The sequence below is a fragment of the Gracilinanus agilis genome, chromosome 6 (assembly GCF_016433145.1).
Source record: "Gracilinanus agilis isolate LMUSP501 chromosome 6, AgileGrace, whole genome shotgun sequence".
NCBI classification, from domain to species: domain Eukaryota; kingdom Metazoa; phylum Chordata; class Mammalia; order Didelphimorphia; family Didelphidae; genus Gracilinanus; species Gracilinanus agilis.
Window position 1 is genome coordinate 30,087,094 of NC_058135.1, and position 7,365 is coordinate 30,094,458.

A 7,365-nucleotide genomic window follows, 5' to 3' on the forward strand; every position below is an offset into this window, starting at 1 on the left:
CAGATAAAGGCATCAAAACTATCCAATAAACACATGAAAAGGTGTTCTAAGTCACTCATAATTAGAGAAATGCAAATCAAAACAATTCTGAGGTACCACCTCACACCTAGCAGACTGGTCAATAAGAATGTAATGGAAAATAATAAATGTTAGAGGGATTATGGCAAAATTGGGACATTATGCATTGCTGGAGGAGTTGCGAATTGATCCAACCATTCTGGAAAGCAATTTAAAACTATGCCCAAAGGGCTTTAAAAGAATGCATACCTTTTGACCCATAAATACCACCACTAGGTTTGCACCCTAAAGATAATATAATGAAAAATGTTTGTACAAAAATATTCGTAGCCGTGCTCTGGTGGCAAAAAATTGGAAAATGAGGGAGGTTCCCTCTTGGGGAATCTCTGCAAATTGTGGTATATGATGGTGATGGAATACTACTGTGCTGTAAGGAATGATGAACTGGAGGATTTCTAGATGAACTGGAAGGATCTCCAGGAATTGATGCAGAGTGAAATGAGCAGAACCAAGAGAAATTGAAAAAAGAAAAAAGAAAAATTGATGCAGAGTGAAATTCACAGAAAGTGAAACATTGTGGAACAATACAATGTAATGGACTTTGCTAATACAAGACAATCCCAAGGGACTTATGAGAAAGAATGCTATCCACATCAAAAGTAAGAACTGTGGGAGTAGAAACACAGAAGAAAAGCAAATGACTTAATATTTGTTTACATGGATATATGATTTGGAGTTTTGGTTTTAAAAGACTGCCTTATTGCAAAGATAAATAATATGGAAATAGGTATGTGATAACATTGTGATAACCACATGGAAGATCTTATTGGATCTGGATTGGGGGAGTAAAGAGAGGAGGGAAAGAAAATGAAATATGGAAATATGGAAAATATTTTTAAAATAAAAATTTCCCTCATTTTCTCTCAGCCAATCAGTACTAGGTTCTGTTGGGCATGAAAGAAAAGAAACTAATTTTCTGAATTTAATAAATGTTCATTCACTGATTTATTGAAAAATATTTAAGGGGCATGAAAACACCTTAAAAGCTTCTAACTTATTCAGATTATTAGCATTTTTCATTCTGAGAAATGTGGATCTTAATTTTAAAACAACATCAAGAGCAACAACTCTCTCATCAGTTGTCCAGGTAAGATCATTTGACAGGGAAAACCTACCCTTCACTTTTTGGATATATTTAAAGTAAGTTCCACTATGAATTAAGGTGGGGGGAAATGAAAAATTATTGGGACATCAACATCACTTTTATGGGATCAGCATCCTGACACTGTCATTGATCTGTGCCATGATTAAAGGGGAAATGATTTGGAAGGTACCAAGACTGAATGGTTGGTAATCTTCATGAAAAAAAATGCCTTCCAAGATTTGCTGTAAGATGGTGGGTTGAAGGTATGAAAACCTATGAAAACCTTGAAGCTATGAAAACCTATCTTTCTCATATACTGATTGTATAATTTCGCAAATCACCTCATCTTAGTGTTCCAGACAATTATCTAAGACTATCTGTGCAAAGCTGCACTGATAAAGGAAATTTCCTTACTTAGGATTTCTTTGTAGTCATTAAAATAACAGGTCTACTATAGGGTCATCCTGTTGAGATTACCGTCCATCTTACTCTGTCTATATCTTGTAAGCACATAGTAGTTTGCAGGGGTCTCTCCCCATCAGCTCCTTTTACAGTGACCCTGTAATCCTTTCTTTGTATTCTGAATTTAGCACAGTCCCTGAGATACAGTAAATGCTTAATAAATACTTTTTTTTTTATTAGAGGCAGCTAAGTGGTTCAGTGAATAGTGTTAGAATTAGAGTCAAGAAGACTTTGAGTTAAAATCTCCCTTAAGCACATAATTGCTGTGTGACTCTGGGCTTAATTTTAATCACTTTCAGCCTCAGTTTCCCCATCTGTGGAATGTGAATAATAATAGCATTGAGATTATTGTAGGGATCAAATGGGATATATGTAAAGTCCTTTGTAAACTATAAGGTTTTATATAAATAATAGTTATTATTATTATTATAGTAGACAACCCACTGACTACCCCCTTCCCTATTTGTCTAAAGAAGCCATAGATGGCCTAGCCTCTTCAATCAAGGCAAATTCTAAAACCTTGAGAGACTAACTCACATAAAAAAGAAACTATAGGGAAGGCATTCAGATGAAAATTTAATGGTCAATCAGAAAACTTTTACAGGCTCCTAAGGTGATTAAAAACCAGAATTTTTTTTCTTGGAGAATTGAGGAATGACATGCTAGCAAAACTCCTGAAATCCAGACAATTTCATGAATTTCTTCCAAGTGTAAGAGGTCCATATAAAGTTGTCATTAAACAATTATATATCACAAGTTCTCTACATCCAACACTAAGAGCCTTCCTCTCAATTTAGCTGTTGATGAATTTTCACATGTGATATTCTGAAAGCAGAACTGAAATGTTTTTCTGAGAAAAAAGTGGCCCTGAGGACCAAATGTATGGCTCTGAGGAGTGAATGGCACTTCTAAGCCTCAACTCATTGATAACTGATGATAGATTTGATGAAATCATTTCACTTTCTGCTAGTTATTACATGTTAGGAAGTTCCATTCCATACTACACAATCTGAATATATCACAAGAAGGATAACTACTCTCGTGGAAAGACCTGGTTTCCTACCCACACTAAAAAGTACAGTGACAATCTCTTCCATTTTGGGCATCAGAAGACTGACACCATTTCTCAGTTATATCTATGTACCCTTACCCATGCGGTGTGGGCACTGAGTCACTGGGCTTGATCATGCCATATTAAACCTTTACAAGAAGACACAAAATCTCCCAAAGAATCCAAATGCTGAGTGTGTCCTGGAAAGCTCTTCTAAATAATCTGCCCTTTTTCTTCTGCCTTCTGGCAAGACCCTGTGAGAGAATGAATTTCCTTTTGGTGGAGAAGGTCAAGCAGAGTTGTGAAATGACCACTTGTTGGAATGACCATTTAGCTAGGGAGAATTCTTCTTGAATTTTCAAGGATTCTTCTTGGATTTTCATGAGGAAACAGGGAGCCCAGGGATCAGTTGGAAAATATAGAAAAACACTTGGGAAATGGGGGGGGAGGGGTTAAAGACCTTCTAGCTAGGACCTGGCTTCTAGAAAATCTGAGAGAAGAAAATCTCAACACAAATAATCATGCCAGGTGAGCAGGTGGTTAAATACAAGATAATTTGCAAACATAAAGGAATCTAATTTGACTTCTTTCCCTTACTGGAGAGAGGACCAGACCTACAGTCAAGAAAACCTGAATTCAAATCCAGCCTTAGACACTAGCTGTATGACCCTGAGGAGGTTGCTTAATCTCTGCCTGTCTCAGTTTCCTCATATACAAAATGGGAATAATAATAGCACCTACTGCCCCCTAGAATTGTTGTGAGGATAAATAAGATTTTTTTAAAGAGCTTCACAAAAGTTAAATCAGTATATAAATATGAAACACAATTATTATTGTAGTTGTTAGGGAAGGAAGGAAATAAGTATTCATGGAATGTCTACTACTGCTCTTTACAAATGTCATCTCATTCGATTTTCACAATAACCTGGAAGGCAAGCGCTATTCTGATGCCCATTTTGCACTTGAAGAAACTGAGGCAGAAAGAGGGTAAGCAACTTCCCGAGCAACTAGTAAATGTCTGAGGCTGGATTTGAACTTAGAACTTCCTGACCATAGGTCTACAGTCCTGACTATAGAACTATAGCTATACCCATCGTACCACCAAGTTGTCTCAGAAGAGTGGATTGAGCTTCTCTGTCTTAGTTAAGTCTAGTTGGAATCTAGTTATTTTTTTCAAATCTTAGACACAACTCGTTCACAAATTAGTACCAATTCAATCTCTCAGATTACCTGATGTTGGTCCCTTAATTCTAAAACTTACAATGTTGCAAAAAATGAAGTAGCATATTCATTTGTACATTGAGATAGTTGCATGACTGCTGGTTTAATGATCAAATAAATTTTCAATTTTACTAAATTATTAATAAAAAATAATAAGGGATAGGCACTAGACCTATGAAGTTACTAATTTTCAGAACTCCCAGGTAAGGACTCTCTCGCCTATGCTGTGTGATACCTTCTCTGCCACTTATGTTTTGGGGATAGGGGGCTGCCTAGAACAATGGTGTCATACTCAAATAGAAATAGGGATCATTAAACCATACAAGACAACCCCTGAAGGCTGCATATCGATTTAATTTTAAATGCAAATATTTGTTGTTCTTTGGTTGTTTTTAGTTGTGTCTGATTCTTCATGATCCCCATTTGGGGTTTTCTTAGCAAAGATACTAGAGTGGATTGAAATTTCCTTCTTTGGCTCATTTTTCATATGAAGAAACTGAGGCAAACAGGGTCACATGATTTGCTCAGGGTCACACAGCTACTAAGTGTCTGAGACCAGATTTGAACTCATGAAGTTGAGTCTTCCTGACTTCAGACGCAGCACTCTGTGCACTATGGCACCACCTAGCTGACCTAAAATGTAATATTATCTGTGTCCTATTATATTTCTATTTATTTTTATTTTAATATGTTTTAGGCAACAGGAGTGTTGTGGGCCACATGCTATATTTTGACACCTTTGGCCTAGATGATTAAGAGGTTAGGTATCACCCAAAATACATAACCAGGATGTGTTTGTCAGGCTTGAGCCCAGGTCTTCCTGGTGTTAGAGCTGGTGTTTTATCCATTATCCACATTTCCTCATGTTGACAATGAGAATAATAATTATTATTATTAAAATCTATTCCTATATTTGATTTTGCCTAATTTGTTTTAAGTGATTACAGATCTAAAACTATGTATACCTTACCCAGCAATACTCTTAACAAGGTCTGTATCCCAGAGAGATCAAAGAAAAAGGAAAAAGGCATATATATTGAAAAATATTTATAACAGGGGACTAGGTGACTCAGTGGATTGAAAGTAAGGTCAAGAGACAGGAAGACCTGGGTTCAAATTTGGCCTTAGACACTTCCTAGCTCTGTGACCCTGGGTCTATTGCCTAGCCCTTATTGCTTTCCTGCCTTGGAACTGATACATACTATTGATTCTAAGACGGAAAGTAGCAGTTTAACAAATATATATTTTAGCAGGGCTTTTTGTAGTGGCAAAGTATTGGAAACTGAGGGGATGTCCATCATTTGGAAAATGGCTCAGCAAGTTATGGTATATGGTTGCAATGGAATACTATTGGGCTGTAAGAATGACAAAAAGGATAATTTCAGAAAATCTGGAAAGATTTAAGTGAACTGATATAAAATGAAGTGAGAAGAACCAGGAGAACATTATCTACAGCAAAAGAAATATTATATGATGACATGATGCTCAATTGTGAAGAACTAAACTATTATCAGCAATGCAAGGATCCAAGGCAACCCCAGGGAACTCATGATAAAAAATGCTCTTCATTGCCACAAAAGGAACTGTCCAAGTCTGATTGCAGATTAAAGTTTGCCATTTTTGACTTTATTTCCATCATGAGTTTTTCCTTGTATGCATGATATGTGTCTTCTTTCACAACATGAGGAATATGGAAATATGTATTGCATGACAGCACTAGTATAATCTATATCAGATTACCATCTCAGGGAGGGGGGGAGAGAAGAGAAGGAAGAAGAAAATTTGGATTGCAAAATGACAGAAAACAATTGTTAAAAATTATTTCTACGTGTAATTGAAATATATATATAACTGTAGAAAAGTGGTTATGGATTTCATTTAAGATATTATTATTTCATTTAGGATATCATCATCATCAAACAAGTCATAAAACATGGCAGCATGAACTTGCTAAGTCATTTATTATTGTCAAGGAGAATTTCCAACACAGAGTACAAACAGAAAAGAGATTCCCTAGAGATGGTGAGGTCCTCTAGATTCTCCTGTTTATGGGTGGCATTGTGCTGATTGCATCATTATCTGGAAAATTACACAGCCTCCAAAACGTGATTCATAACCACTTAACTTAGCTATTGGACCAGAAAAAAAACCAACAACAACAAAACAACAACAAACAAGTATGTGAAAAAGGTCAGTTATCTAGACTATGATATGCAATTGAATTGACCCCTCAGTATTTATACATATATGTAAAAATGTATACATATATGTGTATATGTATGTATATTATATAAACAAGGCTGGACAATGAACTGTTCCTAGGATCAATGTGAAGGAAAAAAGTGGGCTGGATTACATTTGAGAAATTACTCAATATTTTTAATGACTGTTTCTTTCTGAAACAAAGGACCATATTTTTAACATCAGTATTCTTTTGGTGATGCCATATGGTTTCAAGTCATGGAATACTACCATTATCTCCAAAGAATTAAAATTTCAGGTCACCTAAAGGGAATGTCAAGATGAATGGAAGATATAAATAGGTGGTGACATGTAACTAACAAAGAATTGCACAGGAGAAATGATGTAAATATTTCATCATCAAAGAGATGCATGGCTAGATAAGGAGACAATTCAGTCATGCAGAAAGAATGAGGGATAATCAATGACCAATTAATATCCCTGAAATTTCAGACTACCTGGAAGAAGACCATTAGATTGTGAAGCCAGTCCTTTGGAGGACTGATTGAAAGATATGGATGAGAATTGAAAGACAGGAAGCCTTGGAAGGGTTTTAATCAGTACTATTAAAAAGAGTAATCATAAAGCAGCAGTCATCAAAACAATATGGTGGGCTTCCGGGTTAAGATGGCGGCAGAGTAAGAAGCAGCTCTAAACCTCTCCTGACCGAAACACACAAAACTCCTCAAGGGGACATAAAAACAAGTCCAGACGAACGGAGGAACCCCACAACAGGGCACAGTGTGGAAGGTACGTGGAATCGAGACATTTCCAAGCTAAAAAGGGCTCTCACTCAAGCGCGAGCTGAGCAACCGCCCCACCCCCACCCCCTCCACACTCACCTATAGCTCTGAACCCAGCTAAAAAGAAATAGAGCAAGTTTGGGGCACCCATCGAGTCATCAGCAGCTCCGGGACGTGTTCCTGAGAGCAGCAAGACTTAGGACCCCATTAAGTCAAGAACGCACGCGAAATCTGAGCGCGTGCGCACGCGGGAGCGGACGCTGGGCGCCGGCTGAGCAGAGGCGTGGGTGCCGGCTGAGCAGAGGCGTGGGTGCCGGCTGAGCAGAGGCAAACACAACCAGGAACTAAAGCCTAAGTGGGGAACCAGTGCAGACGAGTATACGACTGTGGAAGTAGCTCCCTGAGACTTGTAAAGAAACCTCCTGCAGAGGTTCAAGCAAGGGAATCCACCAGGGGGCTTGACCTTGGAAAAAACTAGAACTCAG

General features: G+C 37.5%; 1 protein-coding gene across 1 annotated transcript in view; it reads right to left on the reverse strand.

Moving 5' to 3' along the window:
• Positions 1-7,365, reverse strand: part of MTHFD2L (methylenetetrahydrofolate dehydrogenase (NADP+ dependent) 2 like) — a 119,393-nt gene that overhangs the window by 64,268 nt on the left and 47,760 nt on the right. The gene's annotated exons all lie outside the window — the stretch shown is intronic.